Source organism: Pan paniscus, chromosome 16, assembly GCF_029289425.2.
Source record: "Pan paniscus chromosome 16, NHGRI_mPanPan1-v2.0_pri, whole genome shotgun sequence".
In the NCBI taxonomy this organism is placed as follows: Eukaryota; Metazoa; Chordata; class Mammalia; order Primates; family Hominidae; genus Pan; species Pan paniscus.
This window is the reverse complement of record NC_073265.2, coordinates 75,643,666-75,668,171: the sequence shown is the minus strand read 5'-3', so window position 1 is coordinate 75,668,171 and position 24,506 is coordinate 75,643,666. Positions and strand designations below refer to the sequence as shown.

At 39.6% G+C, this 24,506-nt stretch overlaps 1 protein-coding gene and 1 long non-coding RNA gene across 2 annotated transcripts in view; one reads left to right on the top strand and one right to left on the bottom strand.

Annotated features, from left to right (window-relative positions):
- The window catches only part of AGBL1 (AGBL carboxypeptidase 1), a 595,764-nt gene that overhangs the window by 556,713 nt on the left and 14,545 nt on the right, over positions 1–24,506 (bottom strand). The window lies entirely within an intron of this gene.
- The window catches only part of LOC130540856 (uncharacterized), a 34,157-nt gene continuing 11,003 nt past the window's right edge, over positions 1,353–24,506 (top strand). The window contains exons 1-3 of the long non-coding RNA XR_008954859.2: positions 1,353–2,341; positions 8,993–9,081; positions 11,197–11,316. This is a non-coding gene — a long non-coding RNA (uncharacterized LOC130540856). The remainder of the gene's footprint in view (positions 2,342–8,992; positions 9,082–11,196; positions 11,317–24,506) is intronic.

The following is a 24,506-nucleotide window of genomic DNA, read 5'->3' as shown; positions in this document are numbered from 1 at the left end:
GCTTGAAATCATGTCTGTAAAGTTCCTGGTACCCTGTCTGGTAAGTAGTGGATGCTACATAAATGGGAGTTGCTATTATTTATGCTTATGCCAAGAGACACTTTTTAGCACAATACACGAGAAATTGACAGGCTCATGGTTAATTATTAGTACAAATTTGCCTGCTAGTCCCACCTCCCCACCCCACCCAAAAAAAGCTTTAGCTAAGCCTCCTTACCCTTGTTTGACTGCATTATAAACAGAATCCAAGAGAAGAACTCCTATTTCCTGCCCCATCACCTCCCTTAATGGCTGAGCCTCCAGGAAAGCATTCTTATTTATTATGAATGTAACAAAAAGACACTGGGTTCTAGATTTTTATGAGCATATTTTTAACCTCTGCACCTGCTCTCCTATGCTGTACTCAAACAGAAGCTCCTAGAGCAACCAAATAAAGGAAATTTAAGATGCAACTTCTCGTTGCCTTTTTTTTTTGAAGTGTAATTATAATGTTGTCATTGGTGCTGATTCGCAGAGGGCCAACAGTGTACGTGGTGCTGTAGAGTTCTTGCAAAGACAGCCTTTTGTGAGCATAAACAGAAGGGAGATGTGTCTTGAATAAAATTAATTTTGTTCTTTGAAATCCTACCTGCCAATTTGGACTTTTAATAATTTTATTCTCATTCTCCTCTGCCAGCCTTTACTCCAGGGAGAAGCAAAGGGAGAAAGACAAGATGAACTAGGGCTCCCCAGCACCTCAAATGAGAGTTTGCTTTTAAAGCCCTTGGCAGCACCTTTAAAAATGGAACTGAGTCCACCTGGGAAAAGGTGAGGGCCATCTCTTGAAAGAGAGAATTTCTGAGAAGAAACATTATATTGACACCCAGGAGAACGGTAACAATGTCAGTGTAACAAGAAATTCAGAGATAGCAGTTTAATATGACAGCACAAACACTGGAATAAGCAGAGACTTTTCAAATCAAGAAGATACCAAACTAAGATCCGCAGAGCAAGTCTTGACAGTTATTCTTCTTGTGCCAGAAGCTCACTAATGGAGTTACACATAACCTTTCTAAACTACAGATTCCCGCACCAATCCAAATCACCAAATCACAGGTCCTGGGGTTGGATTTCAGGCATGTGAATTTGTTAAAACCATGATGTTCTTCTATCATCTCTAATTACATTAAGCTTAGTTGTTGTTGTTACTTTTTCTGTGAAAACCCAGAAAAAGAAAAAATATGAAGGATGACGTGTCCCATTTGATGATCAGGAGGGAAACTTTTGATTAAAACAGGTCAAGAAGAGTTTTGAATACCTCTTGTGCACACGTGAAGTGTTAATCATTGCACATTATACATTGTTTGATATGCACTAAAAACACATTCCGAGCCTCGGTTTCCTCATCTGTGAAATAGAGATAATTCTTACTTTGGAGTCTTTAGTGAGAATTAAATGAGATAATTGTGTAAAGTATCTAGGTCATAGAAGTTACAAAACTTGCTCAACACAATAGTCACACAGGGAAAATTGGAAATTATAGGTAGGTCAATCAGATGCCAAATAGACCTCATTTTAGGCTTTATTTCTTACACACTCAGACTTCTTCTGAAAAACAAATTCTCAAATACTGAGAAATAAAAGAAAAAAAAAGTCGATCAGGAGAGCAGACTGCCGGTTTCTCCCCATTTTCCTTAGTAACAGACCAATTTTAGCGGGGATTCCCAGCAGCCATCCCAGAGCCCGGGGTGTTCTCAAGGCAGGTAATCATGCATCACACCAGGATGGAGGGAAACCAGAGCCATGAGTGTGGACCCCCAGAACACTCACCTCCAGATTTCTTTATGTAAAAAGGAATAAAATAGTGATTTTAGTTCCCATGATCCATAGCCAAATCTAATTCTAATCAATACAATCACACAGGAAATCTCTTCAACAAGACTTTGATGATGACCATTGATAGATCACTAAGCAACTGGCCTAAGTAACACGAAAACATGTTAAAAAAAAAAAAAAGAAAGAAAAAAAAGTGTTTCTGAGGCCAGATGAAGAAAGATGCTTGGTTACCAACTGTATTAGGGTTGTCTTGAGAAACAGAACCAGCGAGAGAGATTTACTGTGATAATTGGCTCATGTAATTATGGAGGTGAGAAGTCCCATGACCTGTCATATGCAACCTAGAGAACCCAATAGAATTCAGTCTAAGTCCAAAGTTCTAAGAACCAGGGAAGCTGACTGTGTAACTCCTAGTTGAGTGTGATGACCTGAGATATCGGGGGTAGGGGTTGCTCTGCTTGTGTAAGTCCCAGAGTGTGAAGGCCAGAGAACCAAGAGCTCCAATGTCCCAGCTCAAGAAGAGAGAGTAAGTTCATCATTCCTCGGTCTTTGTGTTGTATTCGGGCCCACAACAGACTAGACTATACCCACCCACAATGATGAAAGTGGATCTTCTCTACTCAGCCTACTGAACCAATGCTCATCTCTCCCAGAAACACCCTGCCAGAAATAATGCTTTACCAGCTACCTGGGCATCCCTTAGCCCACTCAAGCTGACACATTAATTAGCCATCACATCAACAAAGTAATTGGAAACAAACAAACAAATAATCCTTCAGCTTTAGCACTAGAGAGAACTAAGATTCAAACCCAGCTCTAATACTTAACTGGCTGTGTAATCCTAAGCAAGTTATTTTAATCTTTCTGAGCCTTACATTTTTGTTCTCGATTGGTTGGTTGGTTGTGTTTTGCTTTAGCTGAAATCACCTAGAGCAATTCTCACAAAACAGAGTTGAGATGAATTTTAAATTAAATGAGAGAACAAATGCAAATAACATAGCACAATGGCACTCAATAAATTCTAGGTTCCCTGCCTATTTTAGTGATACAGTCAATTTTATTATTGTTCCCAATTATTTACTTTCCTTCCTATAAGAGAATTTTAGTTAGAAAAGTGACATGATCTGACTTAAATGCCAACCTCATGTATAGGACGACATGACTGAAATCTTCTGGGAGAGAAATGAGTCCTACTAATAATTATAACAGGAGAGTAGGTATAAAGCAGAGCTGTCCCAGAAGGCTGAAATGTTTGGTCATCCTGGAGAGATGAGTCTGGAGTTTCATGGAAAAGTCAGGACCAGAGATATAGCTGGGGCATCATTGCCCTTAACATACACATGGTATGTGACTGAGGAAGACGCCCTAGGAAAGTACACAGAGAAGAGAAGAAAGAGAACCCGAGAGATAGCCTTGAGCTTTCCAGTGCTGACAAGTCAGAAAGAAAATGAGGCACCAATGAGAAGACTGAAGAGGAGCAGTAGTCCTCATCCCAGAGCACCAGATGTTGGAAGGTGACTAAGCGGTATCTGGGAGTAAGTATAAATAATTCTGCGCATTTCACTACCTCCGGCCTTTACAAAAATCACAATATTGTCATTCAAAGGCCCTTCATTTCAAACAACAGTGATCACAATGATATTTCTGATATGTTCTTCTAAGTTACAGAGAACAGATATTTTTTTTTTTCTTAAGGAAAAGAAAGAAAGAAAGAAATAGCCAATAAAGTAAAGATTTGCCAGGAAATGCGCATCGTGCTATGTTTATACTCTAGCACAACCTAGTGGTACTGCTTTTTAACAGGCAGGTCTAGACTAGAATAAAGTGGATGTTGCTGTTAAAATTTCATCTTCACAGTCACAGTCCACCACGGTGACTTTATGGTACTCCCCTGCATCATGGGATTAGAAGCAAGATGGATGTCACAATGCTACCTAGATGGCTCAAACATCCTTCAAGAGGGATATTTTTGGGAAAGCAAAAGTGGTCTCATTGTGTCATTTTGAGATCCCAGTAGATATTTTTTAGCAGTCAAGATATTACCTCAGGTCTTCCTTACTTGAGGTGCCAGGCAGTGTTTATCCATAACCCAATGGTGAACAGTTAGCACCACTAGCAGCCACAATTTTTTCAACCCTTTTCACATGAGAGCCTATCATGAAGTTCAATAAAGACATTCTAACAAAACAGTCAAATTCACTGACAGCTCAGGCTACTCTGACAGTGAATCTCATCAGAACGAGGCTCCAAGTGAATTCACTGAGAAACAGACTTGTAGCATTGGACCTCAGCATCTCGTTACAGGATACGAATTGTCATGCATGCTAACAGTTCTGAAGTGGGCAAGCATGGTGTGGGTTATCATTTGCACCAAGCTCAGCTAGCATACAGTTGTTTTATCGGCCACATTCTGCTATGTGGAACCCTTAAGCCAGCAAGGCCTACAACTTCAACAGGATTCATATGCATGGAATTATGACATCGGTGAAAAAAAGACCCTTCCTGGAATCTCCCAAACTTCTTTTTGTTTTAGAGGTTAAAATCTTGGAAAGGGACTCCCATCATGGTAGTACAATATCTACATCATATTGATATTGAGTCAGCATTTGGGCCATAAGGAGCTAAGTTCCTATTGTTTTTCACAAATGCAGGGCTCTAGGAGTCCCACTAGATCTGCAACAGAGAATGTCTTCTGCAGACAGGCACACACAAGCGGACCAGAGTAGAAGACACAGGCCACCTCCCACAAGTTCAGTTGGAAGTGACACCTCTGAGTTCTTCCTTCTGGACTCCTTGCCAAGGCAGAGTGCAGACTCACCTCCCCCAAGGGTCCAAGGCTGAAGACACAGAGCCACTATCAAATAGCCAGTTGCAGATTTTAAATATAACATCATCTTAATATTTCAAATGGGAAAATGGCAAACATGTTATATATAAAGAGTCCCTTAATTGGATTGTTCAACAAGACTAGAAACAGCTATTGGATTCCCATTTCAGACAAGTTTATAAATAATTTCTATTTGTTAAGCCTCAGTTATTAACAAATATAGTCCTTGAAATGTCACTGGTAACTCACATATTTTATTTCAAGTGTAGTTAATGCCTTATGTGTAGAACGCTCTTAATTGTCTTTTAGCTCCACAGTAATTATCAGTATTTTCAAAGAACCAATATAACACACAGCATCTTATAAACACATATTACCAATCTTTCCTTTGGGGCATGAAGAATAAGCACTGTAAATTTGGGTCGTTTTTCTTAGACTACCTAGCAAGTTTGAGGAAGGGCTAGAAAGCTCAAACTTGCCTAGTAGTAAAATGGTACTATTGGGAAGTGGCATTCCCTATTTGTTCACTTCACATAGTGAGCACCTGTGATGGACAAGTCACTATGTTAGGTGTGGCATGGCATTATAGAAAAAGAAGAAACTTTCCTTGCCTTTTAGAAGCTTAAAACCTAGGATGGGGCATGGTAATGCAGCTACTCAAATAGCTCGACTGAAAGGCAGGTGAAAGAGGTGAAATGTGGGCCGGGTGCAGTGGCTCACACCTGTAATTTCAGCACTTTGGGAGGCCAAGGCAGGTGGACCACCTGAAGTCAGGAGTTCGAGACCAGCCTGGCCAACATGGTGAAACCCCATCTCTACTAAAAATACAAAAGAGCTGGGCATGGTGGTGGGCACCTGTAATCCTAGCTACTCAGGAGGCTGAGGCAGGAGAATCGCTTGAACCCAGGAGGCAGAGGTTGCAGTGAGCCAAGACCGTGCCACTGCACTCCAGCCTGGGCAACAGAGTAAGACTCAGTCTCCAAAAGAAAAAAAAAGAAAGAAAGAAAGAAAAGAAAAAATAAAGAGGTGAAAGGTACTGAACAGAAACTAAGAAGGCTGAGAGCCAACTCTGAGGTAACAGCTAGGAGCTGAAGCAGGAAAGCTAAAATCTGCCCCAGTCCCATTGCTGATAGACTCACCATTTACTAACAGAGACACCATTCCTCCTTTTAGATCATTTCTTCATTTTTCCAGTGGAAAGCATGTTTTTGAAGAGTGAGAACAAAAGATAATGCTTTTAAAAATCTGACCCTAGTGTTTTAAGGGGAATTTTCCTAAAGTAAAACTTTCCCTTACCCAAAAGAAATAAACAGGCAATTTACAAAAGTAGAAATTCAAATAGCTAATAGGCTTATTTTTTAAAGAATTCAATTACATTAGTAATCAAAGAAATGCACATTAAAATGAATTACCATCTTTCTCCTCTCAAATGGGGAGAGATTTAAAAGCCTGATAAAAATCCAGCCCTGGTGAGGGTGAGAAGAAATAGGCATTCTCCTACACTGCTGAAGAGAGTGTAAATTGCTACAACTTTCCTGGATTGGCAATTTAGAAATACTTAATCAAAAGCCTTTAAAATGTACAGACCCTTTGACCCAACAATTTTACTGCAGTTATTCCCAAGGGATGGAGACAAACATCTTATTTGTGAAGATCCTCATCACTTCATCACTGTTGCTAATCGTGAAAAATTGAAAACACTCTAAATGTCTAACGTTAAATAAATTGCCATAATACAATGGAACAATGTTCAATCATTGATAATAATGTTGTTGTAGGACATTTTTATTAATGTGAGAAGATATTCATGTTATAGTGTTAAATACACAAAAATGTATGTGTAGCATGTCGTTTTTTGTTTAAACATGCATATAAATGGATAAATGCAAAGAACAAGATGTGGAATGACAAATGCCCATACATCGTTATCAGCCTTTCTATCAATGCAGAGCTCCCCAGCCTTTTTGACACCAGGGACTAGTTGTGTGGAAGACAATTTTTTCATGACAGGGTGGGTGTGGGGTGGTAGTTGTGGGTTAATTGAAGTACATTACATTTATTGTGTACTTTATTTTCTATTATTATATTATAATATATAATGAAATAATTATACAACTCCCCATAATGTAGAATCAGTGGGAGCCCTGAGCTTGTTTTCCTGCAACTAGACAGCTCCATCTGGGGGCGTTAGGGAACAGTGACAGATCATCAGGCATTAGATTCTCATAAGGAGAGAGCAACGTAGACCCCTCACAGGCGCAGTTCACGACAGGGCTCGCGCTCCTATGAGAATCTAATGCCACTGCTGATCTGACAGGAGGCAGAGTTCAGGCAGTAATGAGAGAGATGGGGAGTGGTTGTAAATACAGATGAAGCTTTGCTTACTTGCCTACTGCTCACTTCCTGCTGTGCGGCCTGGTTCCTAACATGGTCTTGTTTCTACCAGTCTGTGGCCCGGGAGTTGGAGACCCCTGTATCAGTGGACAGTCTCTATTTGTCAGCAGTTCCATGTTAACAAGTAAGAGCATGTCTTTGATATTACACAAGTGTTTTCCCCAACTTGTTCTCCCAGGAAACTTCTACTGGGTCTTCAAAATGTAATTCAAATGTCATTTCTTCTCCGAATACCTCTATCCCACTCATACCAAAGTAGCAGGCCAAGGGAAACAGCCATGAGGCTTCAGCTTCAACAACAGTTGTTACTTGCCTGTGTGTCAGCCTCTGTGCTTGGAAAGGCAAAAACTCTCCCCATCTCTACCTTGACACCCAAATTCCAAAATAGATACAAACATTCAGAAGAAGAAGTTTCCTCTCTGGTCACTCTCCTAGCAGCTGAATTTATTCTACGTAACACACACACATACACCAGAATCTTGGCTATTCCCAGGACTTCCTTAAAGCAGCATTCAAAGTACATACTGCCCAAGCAGAACTAGTCACTACCCACCTTTCTCCCATTCCCAGTCCATCCATCAAAGGAGAGGAATCAAAGGCCAAGAGGTAAAGAGAGAAGGTCATGGAATCCTCCCAAACTTACAGTCTGACTTCTAGGGACCTCAAAAACAGGAGACGCTCAGGACCAACCGGGGCATTGGCCTGAGCCCAGCTGCCTCCAGGCAATTCTCCTCCTGCCCTGATGGCTTTCAAAAGAGAAATGCCTGGGTAAGTCATTCAGACAGCTCAGTTCACTCCTCATGCCTTGCTTCTGGGAGAATAAAAGATAGGCCTGTCACATTAGTAATTGTAGCAATACTGGGTGGCACAGAGCTTTCATAGCTTGGCTGTATTGGGAAAACTCAGGATTTGTTTACTAAACAAACCTCTGCTGGAGGAGAAAGGGAGGGAGGGATGGTATTTAATGCGGGAACTATTTCCTCTGGCTCTTCCCCATCTGCCCTGACACTGCTAGGCTCGTTCAGAAACTGTTCACCGAATCACACATTGTTGTGGGTATCAGGAACATTACACATCCCCTAATTTGAACTTCTCACTTCAAAGATGGGAAATCCAGGTCCATAAAAAATAAAATGATTAACCTTACGTCACACAGCTAGTTCTTGAGCAAACTGGTGGCTCAATTCTACTAGAGTTGGCCCTTGGACAGCATGGGTATGTACTGTGCTGGTCAACTTATACATGGATTTTCTTCCCCCTCTGCCACCCCTGAGACAGCAAGACCAACCCTGCCTCTTCCTTCTCCTTCTCGACCTACTCAAAGTAAAGATGAGGATGAAGACCTTTAAGATGATCCACTCCCACTTAATGAATAGTAAATATATTTTTCTTTCTTATGATTTTTAATAACACTTTGTTTTCTCTAGCTTACTTTATTGTAAGAATACACTATATGATACATATAACATACAAAATATGTGTTAATCCACTGTTTACATTATCAGTAAGGCTTCCAGTCAACAATAGGCTATTAGAATTTAAGTTTGGGGCAGCCAAAACTGATACATGGATTTTCTACTGCACAGGGGTCAGTGCCCCTAACCCCAGCGTTGTTTAAGGGTGAACTGTAATTTTCTCCTCAATGCTATTTGTCACTACCAGAGGTAGAGTTACCATAAATCTTACGCAGCTAAAGCTTTGGAGTCCCTCACTTGCATGGGATTCTTTCAATACCTGACGGGGTCCCAGTCATGTGTTTTCATAGGCATATGATTTTGTACCACTAGCAGGAGGAAGGTATTTTAACCACAATTAAGATTCCTGTTCGGGTGGCTTTGGAGTTGAGTTGAGGATCTATTTAGCTTGGGTTTAGCGGAATTTATTTGTATGATTTGCAGAAACTTTTGTGGATAGCTAAGTTACTGCTGGCCATCTGATTATAGCAATGGCTTCCAGGAGCATCATGACCTGTGCAGACTCACCAGCATCATAACAGGAGGGTCCCACGATCACGAGCACATTGCCTTCAGCATCTAGCACTGAATGTGAGTCATGGAGGAGAAACGTGGCATGCAATGGACAGAGCTGGAATCTGCTTTATAAAATGCTCTTTCAAAACTCACAGTTCTTAAAAGAAGCTTGATAGAAGTTTTCTCAAATCTGACAATAATCCCAAATGTTTACTTGATATTACCCCAAAAAACAAATTGTGGAGCTGAAAGAAATTTTTCTTTAATTGTCAGTAGTAAAAAACAAATTTTGATCAACCATGCTACAGAAGAGGTTGAATTATCCTTATTTTCTCTATAGAAAATGGTATTATATAAAATGTCATATGAATAGAGCAATCAAAGAAAATTCAGCCAGAAAAGATATGAGAAAAAAGGATTATAAAGCAGTGCCAGGAAGTCAATTTTAAAATACATTATTTTTCTGATTTTGTGAAGCTTGTGGTATTTGTCAGCTTTTTAAAAATCATTGCTTTCTGAAAGTTTCTTATTCCAGATAAGTATCCTCATTCATACTTAATTTTGTATTTGTAGTTTTGTATTATTCTCCTTAAAGAGAGATCCAAAGTTGTATAAGCTTCAGGCCCCCCAGAACCTAGATATACCCCTGATTATTATTATTGTAGTACTGTATTTTACATTAATAGTAATATTTAATGAGTACCTACCAAGTATACCAAGGAGTTGTTGTAGATATACTAACTCCTTTCATTTTATACTTTCAGGCAACCAATATCCATTTTACAGCTAAAGATGTTTAATCAAAAAAGAGAAGGACCTTAAATATGATAGATATTCTCACTTCAACGTGCTCCCCTTCCTTGATTTTGTTTGTTTGATTGTTTGTTTGAGATGGAGTCTTGCTCTGTTGCCCAGGTTGGAGAGCAGTGGCACGATCTTGGCTCACTGCAACCCCCACCTCCCGGGTTCAAGTGATTCTCCTGCCTCAGCCTCCCGAGTAGCTGGGACTACAGGTGCATGCCACCACGCCTGGCTAATTTTTGTATTTTTAGTAGAGACAGGCTTTCACCATGTTGGCCAGGATGGCTTCGATCTCTTGACCTCGTGATCCGCCCGTCTCGGCCTCCCAAGTGCTGGGATTATAGGCATGAGCCACTGCGCCTGGCCATGCTCCCGCTCCTTGTTAGCTATAGATCTTGGAGCATTTTCCAGTCATCTCTCTTGACCTCAATTTATTTGCATTTTACAAGAAGAGAAACTGGAGCACCTAAACGTATCCACTTGAAATTAATAGTGAGCTTCTGAGCCCCTGACTTCCTAGGTTAAGGATGCACCAATGTCCTGGGACTACAGGAGGTGTTTGTAGGGTGCACTCTAATCTCCTATATTCTGGCATACTAAATTATTCCTCAATGATTAGTCTAGCCTATATCTTTATGTCTTTAAGCAGTAAAGCTATAGCTGTATCTATCTATTTATCTATTTATATAAATAGTTTGAAGAGAAATTCCCCATGCCCTTAAACAGAAGACACTCAAAATCATCTCAACTTTCTCAGTGAGAACGAATGTTTATTGCTGAGAAAATTACTATTATGCTCAACCTGTTCTATGTGAAGTATGTAAACTTAAATCTCTCCTCAAGAGAGCTGCTATTCCTTGCTTTTGTCAAAGAAGCATCTTTAGTATCTTCCCCTTATTTTAATTTGCTGGTTGCAGCGAGATAATTGGCTTGCAAGTTAGATCAAAAGGTTTAATTGTATGTAAAATAGGGTTGTAAGGCAGCCCTGATTATGGTAGCATGAGGCTCTCCTCACATGGTGTACAGATTTTATAGCATGACATCCATCTGGGCTCTCCCTATGCATGAATTGGTTGTTGTCTTGGTTCTTACTCTATTTTAAGAGAGCTGATCTTCCTATAAAAAATGAGGTACTACTATGCAAGACATAAATTGGAACCCATATGGATGCACCAGGCTTTGAGAAGCTCTCTGAGAGGGCAAAATAGCAGCCAGTCTGTTCCTAGAGATCCCTGTTTTCCAATCCATGAACCTCTTGAATCATGTTTGCCATTCTTCCTCCTCCCGTTTCTCGCCTCACTGAGCCCTACCCGACAACAGAAAAACCCAGAACACTGTTAAATGTTGAGTACAAATGTTTATCCTCCCATCCCCACTGATGAATTCTAGATGGTGAATTGCACTCTGAAGAGCTTCCTAAGCTTATAAGAAAGTGATTCTGAAAAGCTCAACATTTTGGTAGAATGGAGAGATTTGACATTGCTTCTGCTCCAAAAGCAAAAGACTTGGGTGAGTATTCATCAAGCACCTAGGGCATGCCAAGACTGTGTAAGCATATTCACAAACTCCATCTCCTTTCATCTTCACAACAGGTAGGTATCATTTTCCTCATTTTATAGATGAGGACACTAAGGTTTAAAGAAGCTAGATAACTTGCCTAAGAGCACATAGTTTATATGCAGTAGAACCAGGATTGCAACTCAGCTCTCACCAAAGCTAAAGCCGATTTCTGGCCACTACATATGAAAATTAAGTTCTAAAATCTTTAGCTCTGCTGCAGAAGAAATAAGAACAGAACAGAAACCATGGAGGATCACAGCTGTTTGTGAAATTCTCCTGTTTCACATTGTCCTGTGGTCGCCCATGAACTTGTAAACCACAGGATGCCATATTCATCTTCCATGGATCTTGGTGTGCATACATCAGCTTGCTGGATGATTTTGTGCCCTGAATGTTTCCCACAGTATGTTCTGTTTTTAATCTACTTTAATTGGTCTCCTTCTCCCCTTTGTGAATTATAATACTCGTCTCCTCCAGGTGTGTGTCACTCATATAGTTCAACAACCCCTCCAGCCTCAGGAATACATCAAAGCAAATAACATTGATCACTGCCAGTTGGTTCTCAGGGCTCCACAGCACACTGCCAGCAGGGAGTTAGGAGATGGCTCTGGAGAGAAAATGTTTGTCCTGAGATCCACTAGCCTGATCTTTCTATGAGCAACTCCAAGAACTAGCAAGTACAGCATCTCTGTCTCTATCTCTCTTAGAGAAATTATTATCTAGACAAAATTATACTGTGCTATCTGGTACTGTCCCATTTTAAGTTTCAGCCCAGATCAGTAAAATGGATAAATGACTGATTGGATCAAGTGGGCTTCTCAACTTTGGCACTGTTGACATTTTGGACTGGGGATGAAGGAAGTGTTCTGTCCATTTTAAGACAATTAGCAGAGTAGGACACTAAGTGTTGCAAGATGTTTAGTCAGTAGCATCCCTCGCCATTATGAAAACCAAAATTGTCTCTAGACATTGCCAAACATCCCCTGGGGGCAAAATTGCCCTGGAACAGCCACTGGAATTGAGTGAAAAGAACAAGTATTATCTGAAAATCAGATGGAGGTTTCCTCTCATTAGGACTCAAGGTAGGTCTAAAAATCTTCTGCATTATATCAACCCTCCTTCTCCATGCACCCCCAGAATATCATGCATGAAAATTGCTTTGATCATAGGTACAGTGGGTACATCCAAATGCATTTTGTTCTAGGTAATGGGGAATTTAGCTTTCCTGAAAGGAATTCTATGGATCACATCTTACAAAGACCAAGCACATATAATGTAAGCACCACATTTACTACCCTGTTATCTGTATATCCAACCACTTGACAAATACAACAGCATACTAGGTTATATCATACCAGAGAGGTTGCCCACACATCAGATGGAACACACATTTACTTGCACATTATTAGTCATAAAAATTCTGTCCCTGTGCCATTTGCAGAATTAAATAACCACATGGGAGCAAAACATTTAGAAGCAAAGAGAAAAGTGATTTTTCAGATGTGATTGGAAGAAACAAAGGGCTGAGTTATCAGGTCACTCTAGAAATACTAGTGTAATTCCAGATATTCCATGTAACTTGTAAGGCACACCAAATAAAACTGCATGTGTAAAACTAACTCACTTTCACAGACCTTGTTAAATTGACCACAAAGTCTGTACACCAATAAAAGATTCAGAGAGTTACAAAAAGAACTGTGATTGGGTTGGCCTAGAAGAGAATAGAAGACACTTATTTGTGTAATCAAACCTGGGCTTTGTAACTGAAGGATCTATTAACCACATAGAGGTTGTATTCAAAGATGTTTGGCCCTGCCCTGTGACCCGGAAAATAGAAAAAGGGCTGAGTGAAGGCCTCTCTTTCCTGCTGTTCTCCTCTTCTTTCCCCTCACCTTCTTCCTTCTCAACCATTTAGCTGATGGTTGTCATCTTATCACTGTTTATTTATTGACATCAATTGGTTTTATGATAGAGGCCAAGAAGCCTCCTGGTCCAAATTCCTCAGGGATATTCAGAACACAGATCTAACTAAATTAGTGATGGTGGCCCCGCTAACATGAGTTTGTGCCTTTACTAGCCCCAGGTAAGGTAATTTGTATATGTCTTTCTAATTTACTTATTAGTACTGATATAAATTGGTACTTACATAGAATTCAGTCATCCTCTGGTTACCTAGCTTAGGTGACTTCAGCAAGAGATGTCCAGAGTCTCAACACTGGGTGATTGAAGAGCAGAAAGACTGGCATGAAATATCTGTCAACATAGCTCAACAAGGAATCAGGAAGAGAGAGTCTTCAAGATGGCTGACTAGAGGCATCTGGTACTTGCCTCCTCCACAAAGAAGAACCAAAATAGCAAGTACATTATTACACTTCGAATAGATCATCTAAGAAAGAACACTGGAATTCAACCAAGAAGTGGCAATAAATACCTAAGGCAAGGAAGGAGAGGGAAATCAGGCAGCTTTCTCGGCCAGGATCACCTGGGATCCTGGAGAGGCTCCCCAATGCAGGGAAGGGTAGGCAAGGGGCTCCCAGTGGTCCACATTCTCACCGTGGACTCCTGCAACCCTAGCCATGGGAAAGCCCCTTGACCATTGTGGGCCCTGAAACTAACGTAGGTAGCTACCTAGAGACCGTACACTGGCATTACTCCAGAGAGGGAGCTCACACTGGGTCCCACAACCACCCCCACAAGTCCTAAGAAGCTACAGGAAGGTGCTATTTTGAGAGCCCAGCCCTCACCAGACTGCATCCTGCTGTAAGGCCCAACAGCCCCTGTATCTCCACATTCTGGGAGCCCCACGGACATCCCTAAGCTTTAGCCATCACCACTGCTGGCTGCTGCCTCCAGGGCAAAAGCACAAGCCATTGGCAACAAGCCTGCCACTCCCAGTAGGACCTCTGCGCGTTTTCATGTGCCCTGAGAGAAGACTCCCCCACATACAGCCATTGCCACTACTGGCTGCTGCACCCAGGGCCAAAGCACAAGCCACTGGCAGCAACCCTGCCACCTCAGCAGTAGAGCCACTGTGCACTTACAAGTGACCTGAGGACAGGCTACCCTACCTGCAGCCATCAACTGGGGTGAAAGCATATACTCCCCAGCTGCCGGTCTATGGCTGCTGCCACTAAAAGCAACCCACCCAACAGCAGGGCCATGACACAGCCACTGCTGTCCTCACCCAAACATTCCACTGGGACCCTAGGGATCACCCCATCCTTGCCTACCACAGGCAGCACCTGTATGCACGACCAGAGGGCCAGAGGACACACCCGCCTGGCCCATCTTTATCCTCCCCAATACCAAAATGTGTTATCTGGGAGCCTTGGGTTCACCCTGCCCCATTTACCACCATTGGCACCTGAGCACTCCTCTCATGGGATTGAGGACAGTCCCACTCAATCTGCAGCTACCAGCACAGCAGGCACCCACCTGCATGCACCACCTGTGTGCCTCAAGACTGGCCCTCCTCACCCATCACAGCTGCTGCCAATACCAGCACAGGCCACTTGGGAGCTAGAGGGTTGTCCTGCTATGGCTACTGCCATTACTCATGCCATGCCCACTGTCCAGGGTCCTAAGGACCCACCCATCCACCTGGCCCACTGCTGTCATTGCTTGCAACTGAGCAAGTCAGCAAGCCACCTGGCGACCCAAGAACCAAATTGCCTAGAATAGCTAACACCAACGCCAGCATATGCCACCCTGAGGACAAAGGAAAGGCATGCTCAGCCTGCAACTGCCTTCACTGGGGCCTGAGGATTGGACTGTCTGGTGTTTTCATCCCCAGCAAAACTTCACCACAGCCTCCACTAACAACTGCAACCTAAGTCACTGAGAAAATCACAGACACCACTAACACTGTTTACAGGTGAAGAAATTACATGGAGACTATACTACTGCACACACCCAGAAGCAAAGCCAAAGTGTCCTAGCTAACCAACACCATTGGTACGTCTTCAGGAAAAAGCCCTCCCCTACAAAAGCAAATCCAAAAAAAAATGGGAGAAGTGACTGCTTTACCAGATGCGCAGATATCAACATAAGGACAAACAAAACATGAAAAAGCAAGGAAACACGACACCTCCAAAAAAAGGTAATAATTCTCTAGCAACAGATTACCATAAAAAGGAAATTTACAAAATCCCAGAAAAAGAATTCAACATATTGATATTAAAGAAGCTCAGTGATTTTTCAAATGTACAATTAAATTATTTTTTACTATAATCACCCTGTTATGCTACAGAACACAGATGAACAATACAAATATATCACAAAAACAATTCAGGATATAAATGACAAATTTACCAAAAAGATAGGTATAATTAAAGAGAACCAAACAGAAATCCTGGAAATGAATAATTTATTAAATGAAATAAAAAATACTTCAACAATAGACAGCTAGAGCAGAAGAAACAATTTCAGAGCTTGAAAACAGGTCTTTGGAAAAAAACCCAAAGATTAAAATGAAGAAAAAAGAATGAACAAACCCTACATGACATATGAGACACCTTAAAGTGGCCAAATATTTAAATATGCAGTGTCCCAGGAGGCAATAGAAGAATAGAAAGACAATAGAAAAATGGAAAACCTATTTAACAAAATAGTGGCTGAAAAATCCCTAACTCTAGTTAGAGTTTTAGACATCCAGATACAGAAAGCTTAGAGATCCCCAAATAGATACAATTCAAAAACATCTTCTCCACAGCACATTTTAGTCAGACTGTCAAAAGTCAAAAACAAAAAGAGAATTCTAAAAACCTCAAGAGAAAAGTGTCTAGTCACTTATGAGGGAACCTCTATTAGACTAACAGGGAATTTCTCAACAGAAACCTTACAGGCCAGGAGAAAATGAGATGATATATTAAAAGTGCTGGAGGGGCAGGAATATTATGCAAGAATACTATACACAGCAAAGTTACCCTTCATAAATGAAGGAGAAATAAAGCCTTTCCAAGACAAGCAAAAGCTGAGAAAAGGTATCACCACTAGACTGATTCTGCAAGAAATGCTTAAGGGAGTCCTACAACTGGAAATGAAAGAACAGTATCTACCATCATGAAAACATGTGAAAGTATAAAACTCACTGGCAGAGCAAATACACAAATAAAGAAGAGAAAGGAGCCCTGGTACGGTGACTCATGCCTGTAATCCCAGCAATTCAGGAGGCCGAGGTGAGCGGGTCACTTGAGGTCAGGAGTTTGAGATCAGCCTGGCCAATGTGGCAAAACCCTATTGCTACTAAAAATACAAAAATAAGCTGGGCATGCTGGTGCGTTTCTGTAGTCCCAGCTACTCAGGAGGCTGAGGTGAGCGGATCACTTGAACCTGGGAGGCGGAGGTTGCAGTGAGCTGAGATCATACCACTGCACTCCAGCCTGGGCAAGAGAGCAAGACTCCATCTCAATTAAAAAAAAAAAAAGAGAGAGAGAGAGAAAGGATTCAAATGTTACTGCGACAGAAAACCACCAAACCACAATGATTAACAATGTGAAAGAAAGAAAGGAGCAAAGGTTTCTTCATCTATACAAAACAACCAGAAGTAAATTCATAAAATGACAGGAATAAGCCCTCACATATCAATAACAATCTTGAATATAAATGCATTAAGTTTTCATTTAAAAGATATAGACTGAAATAATTAATTTTTAGAAAACACTGAACTATATGCTGCCTACTAGAAATTCATCTCACCTGTAAAGAAACATACAGGTGAAAGTCAGGGGATAGAAAAATATATTCCACATGAACAGAATCAAAAGCAAACAGCAGTAGCTATACTTATAGCAGATAAAACAGATTATAAGTCAAAAACTGTAAAAAAAAAAAAAAAAGACAAATGTCATTACACAATGATAAAGGGATTAGTTGAACAAGAGGACATAACAATTCTAAACATATGTGCTGTCAACACCAGAGCACAAAGATTTATAAAGCAAATAGTATCAAATATAAAAGAACAGGTAGATTCTAATATAATAATAGTTGGGGACTTCAGCACCCAACTCTCACCATTAGGCAGATCATCAAGACAGAAAATTAACAACAACAACAAAAAAAACCATTGAATTTAAGCTACGTATTAGACCAAATTAGAACTAACAGACATTTACAGACCATTTCATTCACAAGTTACAGAATATACTTTCTTCTCATCGGCACATGAACCATTCTCCAGGATAGACCAAATGTTAGGACGACAACAAGACTCAACAATTATAAAATTAAAATTATATCAAGTATCTTCTTGGACTACAATAAAATAAAACTAAAAATCAATAACAAACGAACTTTGGAAACTGTACAAATATATAGAAATTAAATGTGATCCTGATTGACTATTAACTCAAGGAAGAAATTAAGGAGGAAATAAAAAATTTCTTGAAACAAAGGAAAATTGAAACCCAATATACCAAAATCTATTGCACACAGCAAAAGTTGTGCTAAAAGTTTATAGCAATAAATGCCTACATCAAAAAAGTAGAAAAACTTCAAATAAACATTCTAACAATGCACGTGAAACAACTAGAAAAGCAAGAGCAGAACAAACCCAGAATGAGTAGAAGGAAATGACTAATAAAGATCAAAACAGAGATAAATGAAATACTGACTAAAAAATAATACTAAGGGTCAACAAAATGAAAACTTCATTTTTTGAAAGATAAGTACAATCGACAAACTGCTAGATAGACTAACCAAATAAAAGAGGAAAGACCCAAATGAACAAAATCAGAAACAACAACAACAACAAAAAAGCTCTTAAAACTGATACCACAGAAATACGAAGATCATCAGAGACTATTATGAAGAACTATGCAGCAAGAAACTGAAGAAGCTAGAGAAAAGGGATAAATTCCTGGACACATACAACCTACCAAGATTGAACTAGGAAGAAATAGAAGACCTGAATAGACCAATAATGAGTAATGAGATTGAATCAGTAATAATAATTTTAAAAAAAGTCTCCCATCAAAAGATGGGAGACTGGGTTTTTCTTTCTCCCATCGAATAAAAACCCAGGACTGGATGGCTTCACTGCTGAATTCTACCAAACTAACAAAGAACACGAGTTCTTCTCAAACTATTCCAAAAAATTGAAGAGGTGAGAATTCTCCCTAATTCATTCTACAAGGTCAGCATTACCCTGATACCAAAACCTGACAAAGACTCAACAGAAAAAGAACACTGCATGCCAACATTCCAGAAGAACAGAGACACAAAAATAAAATGCTAGCTTACTAAATCTAACATGCATCAAAAATAGAATAAGCCAATAAGCCATGGTCAAGTGGGATTTATACCAGGGATACAAGAATGGTTCAACATACACAATTCAATAACTGTCATATATCGCATCTTTAGAAAGAAGGATAAAAGCCATCTGACAATCCCAATACCTGCTGAAAAAGCATTTGATAAAATTCAACATTCCTTCATGATTAAAAAAAAACCTCTCAAAAAATTAAACATAGAAGAAACACTTAAACTTAATAGAAGCCATATATCACAAACCCACAGTTAACATCATATCCGAAAAGGAAAAACTGAAATCCCTTCTTCTAAGAACTGAAACAAGACAAGATGCCCATTTTCGCCACCCTTATTCAACATAGTACTGAAAGTACTAGGCAATCTGGCATGAGAAAAAAATAAAAGGCATCTAATTGGAACCAGGCATGATGGCTCACACCTGTAATCCCAGCATGTTGGGAAGCCAAGGCAAGCAGATCATCTGAGATCAGAAGTTCAAGACCAGCCTGACCAACGTGGTGAAACCCTATCTCTACTAAAAATACAAAAATTAGCCTCGTGTGGGATGCTGAGGCAGGAGAATCGCTTGAACCTGGGAGGCGGAGGTTGCAGTGAGCCAAGATCACACCACCGCACTCCAGCCTGGGCAACACAGTGAGACTCTGTTTCAAAAAAAAAAAAAAAATAGGCATCCACATTGGAAAACAGGAAATCAAATTGTCCTTTGAAAATACCATAATCTTACATGTACAAAAGCCAAAAAACTCCACCAAAAACTTTTCAAGCTGATAAACAATTTCAGTAAAGTGACAGGATACAAAACCAAAACACAAAAAATCAGTAGCATTTTTATACACCAATAACAAAATAACCAATAAAAAACTACATCAAGAAAGCAATCTCACAATAGCTACCAAACATAAAATACTTGGGAATAAATGTAAGGTATTCTTAGTATTTTTTTTTAGTCAGTATTTCATTTATCTCTGTTCTGATTTTTATTAGTTATTTCCTTCTACTCATTCTGGGTTTGTTTTGCTCTTGCTTTTCTCGTTCTTTCAGGTGCATTATCAGAATGTTTATTTGAAGTATTTTCTACCTTTTTGAAGTAGGCATTTATTGCTACAAACTTTTCTCCTAGCACAACTTTTGCTGTGTGCCATAGATTTTGGTATGTTGTGTATCAAGGCTTCAAGGAGGTGAAGCATCTCTACAGGGAAAACTACAAAACATTGATGAAGGAAATTGAGGAGGACACTAAAAAATGGAAAGACATCCCATGCTCATGGATCAGAAGAATTAATATTGTTAAAACAACCATACTACCCAAAGCAATCTACAGATTCAATCCAATCCTCATCAAAATACCAATGTTATTTTTCACAGAATTAAAAAAAAATCTAAAATTTTTATAGAACCAAAAAAAAGAGCTTGAAGAGTCAAAGCAATCCTAAGCACAAAGAACAAAGCTGGAAGCATTACACTATCTGACTTCTAAATATATTACAAGGTTACAGCAACCAAAACAGCATGGTATTTGTACAAAAACAGATACATAGACCAGTGAAACAGAATAAAGAACCCAGAAATAAATCCACATATTTGCAGCCAACTGATTTTGGACAAAGGTACCAGGAACATACACTGGGGAAAGGACATCCTCTTCAACAAATGGTGGTGGGAAAGCTGAAAATTCATGTGTAGGAGAATGAAAATGGACCCCTATCTCTCAGCATGTATAAAAATCAACTCAAGATGGATTAAAGACTTAAACATAAGACCCAAAACTATAAGACCACTAGAAGAAACCTTAGGGGAGACACTTTAGGACATTGGCCCAAAGCAAAGATTTTATGGCTAAGACCTCAAAAGCACAGGCAACAAAACCAGAAATAGACAAATGGGACTATAGTAAACTAAAAAGCTGCTGTGCAGAAGAGGAAACAATCAACAGAATGAGGAGATAACTTGTTAATCAGGAGAAATATTTGCAAACTATTCATCCACCAAGGGACTAATATCCAGAATATACGAGGAACTCAATGGCAAAAAAAAATTAAATAGTTTTATTACAAAGTGGGCAAAGGGTTTGAATAAATATTCCTCAAAATAAGACATACAAATGGTCAACAAGTATATGAAAAATTACTCAGCATCACTAAACATCAGGGAAATGCAAATCAAAACTACACTGAGATAATATCTTACCCCAGGAAGAATGGATATTATTAAAAAGACAAAGACTATCAGATGCTAGTGAGGATGCACAGAAAAATTAACTCATATGCATTTGGTGGGAGTGTAAATTGGTACAGCCACTGTGGAAAACAGTATGGAGATTTCTTAAAAAACTAAAAATAGAACTACCATATGATCCAGCAATTCTACCACTGAGTATTTATCCAAAGTAAAGAAAATCTATATATCAAAGAGATACCTGCACCCCCATGTTTATTCACAAGAGCCAAGATAGGGAATCAACTTGAATGTCCATCAGGAAATGAATGGATAAAGAAAATGTGGCATATATACACAATGGCATACTATTCAGCCATAAAAAAGAATGAAATTATGTTATTTGCAGCAACATGGATTGAACCAGAGATTATATTTTGTGAAACAAGCCAGGCACAGAAAGACAAATATTGCATGTTCTCGCTCATACGTGGGAGCTAAAAAAAAAAAAAAAAAAAGTGGATCTCATGGAAATAGAGATTAGCTTGTTGATTATCAGAGGCTGGGAAGGGTGTGCGGCAGTCAATGTGGAGGAAGAGTAAAGAGAGGTTGATTAATATGTACAAGCATACAGTTAGAAAAATAAGTTCTAGTGTTCAATAGGAGAGCGGGATGACTACAGTTAACAACAATGTATTGTATATTTAAATAGAGCTAGAAGAGAGAAACTGAAATGTTCCCAACATACAGAAACAACAAATACTCAGTGATGGATAGTCCAATTACTCTGACTTGCTCGTTCCACATTCTATATATGTAACAAAATATCACATGTATCCCATAAATACGTAAAAATATGATGTATCAATTCTAAAAATAAACATCAGAAAGAATCAGGAATAGCAATCCCAATAACATTTAGAATACAGCTGAAGTCCTAGAGAAGACTCAAAACTCTGCTCCTGATGGTGACCTACATATGCAGAGGTAATAGAATTCTAGAAGTGAGTCTGCAGGTTTGAGCATCTCAGTACAGGGTCCGATATCTTCCAGGAAGATCACAAGAAGGACAATGTTTTAGGTCCCTCCTATTAATGCCTAAATGTCCCAAGATAAGTGGGCTAATACCTGGTCAGCATGAAATAAGATATCTGATTAAGAAACTGGTGATTTCACAAAGAGGGGATCTTAGAGCATTTGACTTCAGATCGGGGAAGCTGGGACATAGGGCAGGACTATACTAGGTTACTCAAGGAAGGAGTGTCTATTTTCTATGAAAAGCTCCTTCTTCCAGGGATATTGAAAGAATTGAAGCATTGAATTCTCTTTACTATTCATCATGGCTACATTTCAAATATGGCATGCTCACAATATTAGGAACCTCAGCCAACAAACTTAATTCCTCAAGCTTCTGGATAGCATTTAATTTAATAGATGCATGACCTGAAAATTTATAATTCATATCTTTTCCCCAATACTCTTCTCACACAAGTAGTGAATCATGGAACAATATAATTTTACCCAAAAGACTGCCTAATCCAGGATTTTTTTGAAAGGTCAAAAACCTCCTACTGAGAGTATATGATCTAGATTTAGATGCCACAGGAGACACAGCATTAAATATCACTGTATCACATAAAGAAAAATGTTTATTCTCAGTGAAGTGTTTATTCTTCTTTTGGGAAATGTCTGTTCAAGTCTCAGTTATTAGTCTATTTCCAATACCTCTCCAATATTTGCTAATCTTTTTAGAAAACAGAAAGCAGACCTGAGGCTAAGAGACTGCACAGGAAACAGTATCTAGCTGGATTTAAATAACATTATGTGTTTATATTACATGTATTTTTGTGGCTACTTCCTGTATGTGCTATGTGCTACTGCTATACTACGGCTATATAAAAAGTTTCACCTTAAATAATGTTAAGTTAAAATGATTACATTTTTGACATGCAGTTCTAGAAAAAGAAACAAAAAAATTTTAATGTATAAATTTACGGGAATAATGTTAAGTAAACAACAGTTTAGTTGAACCAAAAATATGAAAAAAATTATAAAAGTAGTCTGCAAATGATTAAAGTTTAGGAAAACTGATCTCTTCACTACCACTTATTTTACAGATGAGGAAATTGTTTCCTAGAATGTTACATGGCTTGCCTCAGGTCACATAGCCAATTAATAGCAAAGCCAAGATTTAAGCCCATGTCTCATGATGCTCAGTCTCATCAGTAATCATATGTAGTGGATGCTGGGCATGTTCCTCCAAGGTCTCCCCTTCAGAACTGAGGCAATTATCCTCCCAACCACAGAGAGTATTAGTGACCAACAGCTCTGAGCAGTATCTTCTGGGAATTGCTGTAAGGTAAAAAAAAAAAAAAAAAGTATCCAAGGTCATGTGACATTATGATATGGTAAAAAATATATATTTGGTCTTCATCCCCAGTTCCTGGAACAGAAAAATCCTTCTAACTTCCTGAATGATAGGAGTATCTTTTGTTATAATATTTGGTCTTAGTCCCTGGTCCCTGACACAGAGCTTCTAAGACCCTTGGAATTTCCAGTGCTAAGAGTGTCTTTTTGTATGCTAATGAGATGGCTGGTGACTGGAAGACCCTAGACAGATTCAGGATGGACTCTGGTTGCCAGAAAGACTAAGACATAGTTGGAGGGTTGGAACTTTCAGCCTCACCTCCCAACCTCCAGGGAAAGGAGAGGGGCTGGAGATCAAAGTAACTGCCAAAGGCCAATGAGTCAATCAGTCAGGCCTATGCAATGGAGCCTACATAAAAACCTTAAATGATGGGGTTCAGAGTACTTCCAGGTTGTTGAACACATCCACCTGCTAGTAGGGTGGTGCACCCTAACTTCCTGGGACTAATGTTCCTGCACTCAGGACCTTTCCAGACCTCCTCTATGTACCTCTCCATCTGACTATTCATTTTTATCCTTTATCATAAACTGGTAAATGTAAATAAAGTGCTTTCCTGAGTTCTGGGAGCTGTTCTAGCAAATTATCAAACCTGAAGACGGAGCTGTGGGAACTCCCTGGCTATGAAGCCAATTGGTCGGAAGTTTCAGGTGATTGGCATCTGAAGTAGAAGCAGTCTCATGGGATAAACCCTTAACTTGTGAGATCTGACGCTAACTCCAGGTAGTTAGGATCAGAATTGAAGTTAAACGTAGGATACCCAGGTGGCATCCAGAAAGTTGAAGAGTTGGTTGTTGGTGTGGGAACCACCTCACACATTTGATATCAGAAGTGCTATATTGATACAAACAGATCATTGTAGCCATGTCCCATATCTGGAAGCAGCCTTCATCCAATGACTGGTCAATGATGCAGGGGAGAAGGTGTACAGCCTCAACCCCTTTGCTGTAGGATGAGATGATTGCTGAAGGACCATCTAAGTTTCAGAGCTCGGTGTGGAATCATCTGGAGCCTCTGTTGTGACTACATTGCAGTTCAATCTCCCCTCTGCCCAATCCTACTTCCTTCATGATCCCACACGTGGATCCAGGCACTCCCCCAATAAACTTCCTGCATGAAAATCTTTGTCTCAGAATCTGCTTCCCAGGGAAGCTACAAAACATCATTTTTCTTCTCTATTTCAAATTAAATAGAAAGTTATCAAAATATCATGTCATTAAAGAGGACAAGGCAAAAGCAAGTAAATATTAATGTTTTAATTACCTGTGATCAGGTTAGAATATTT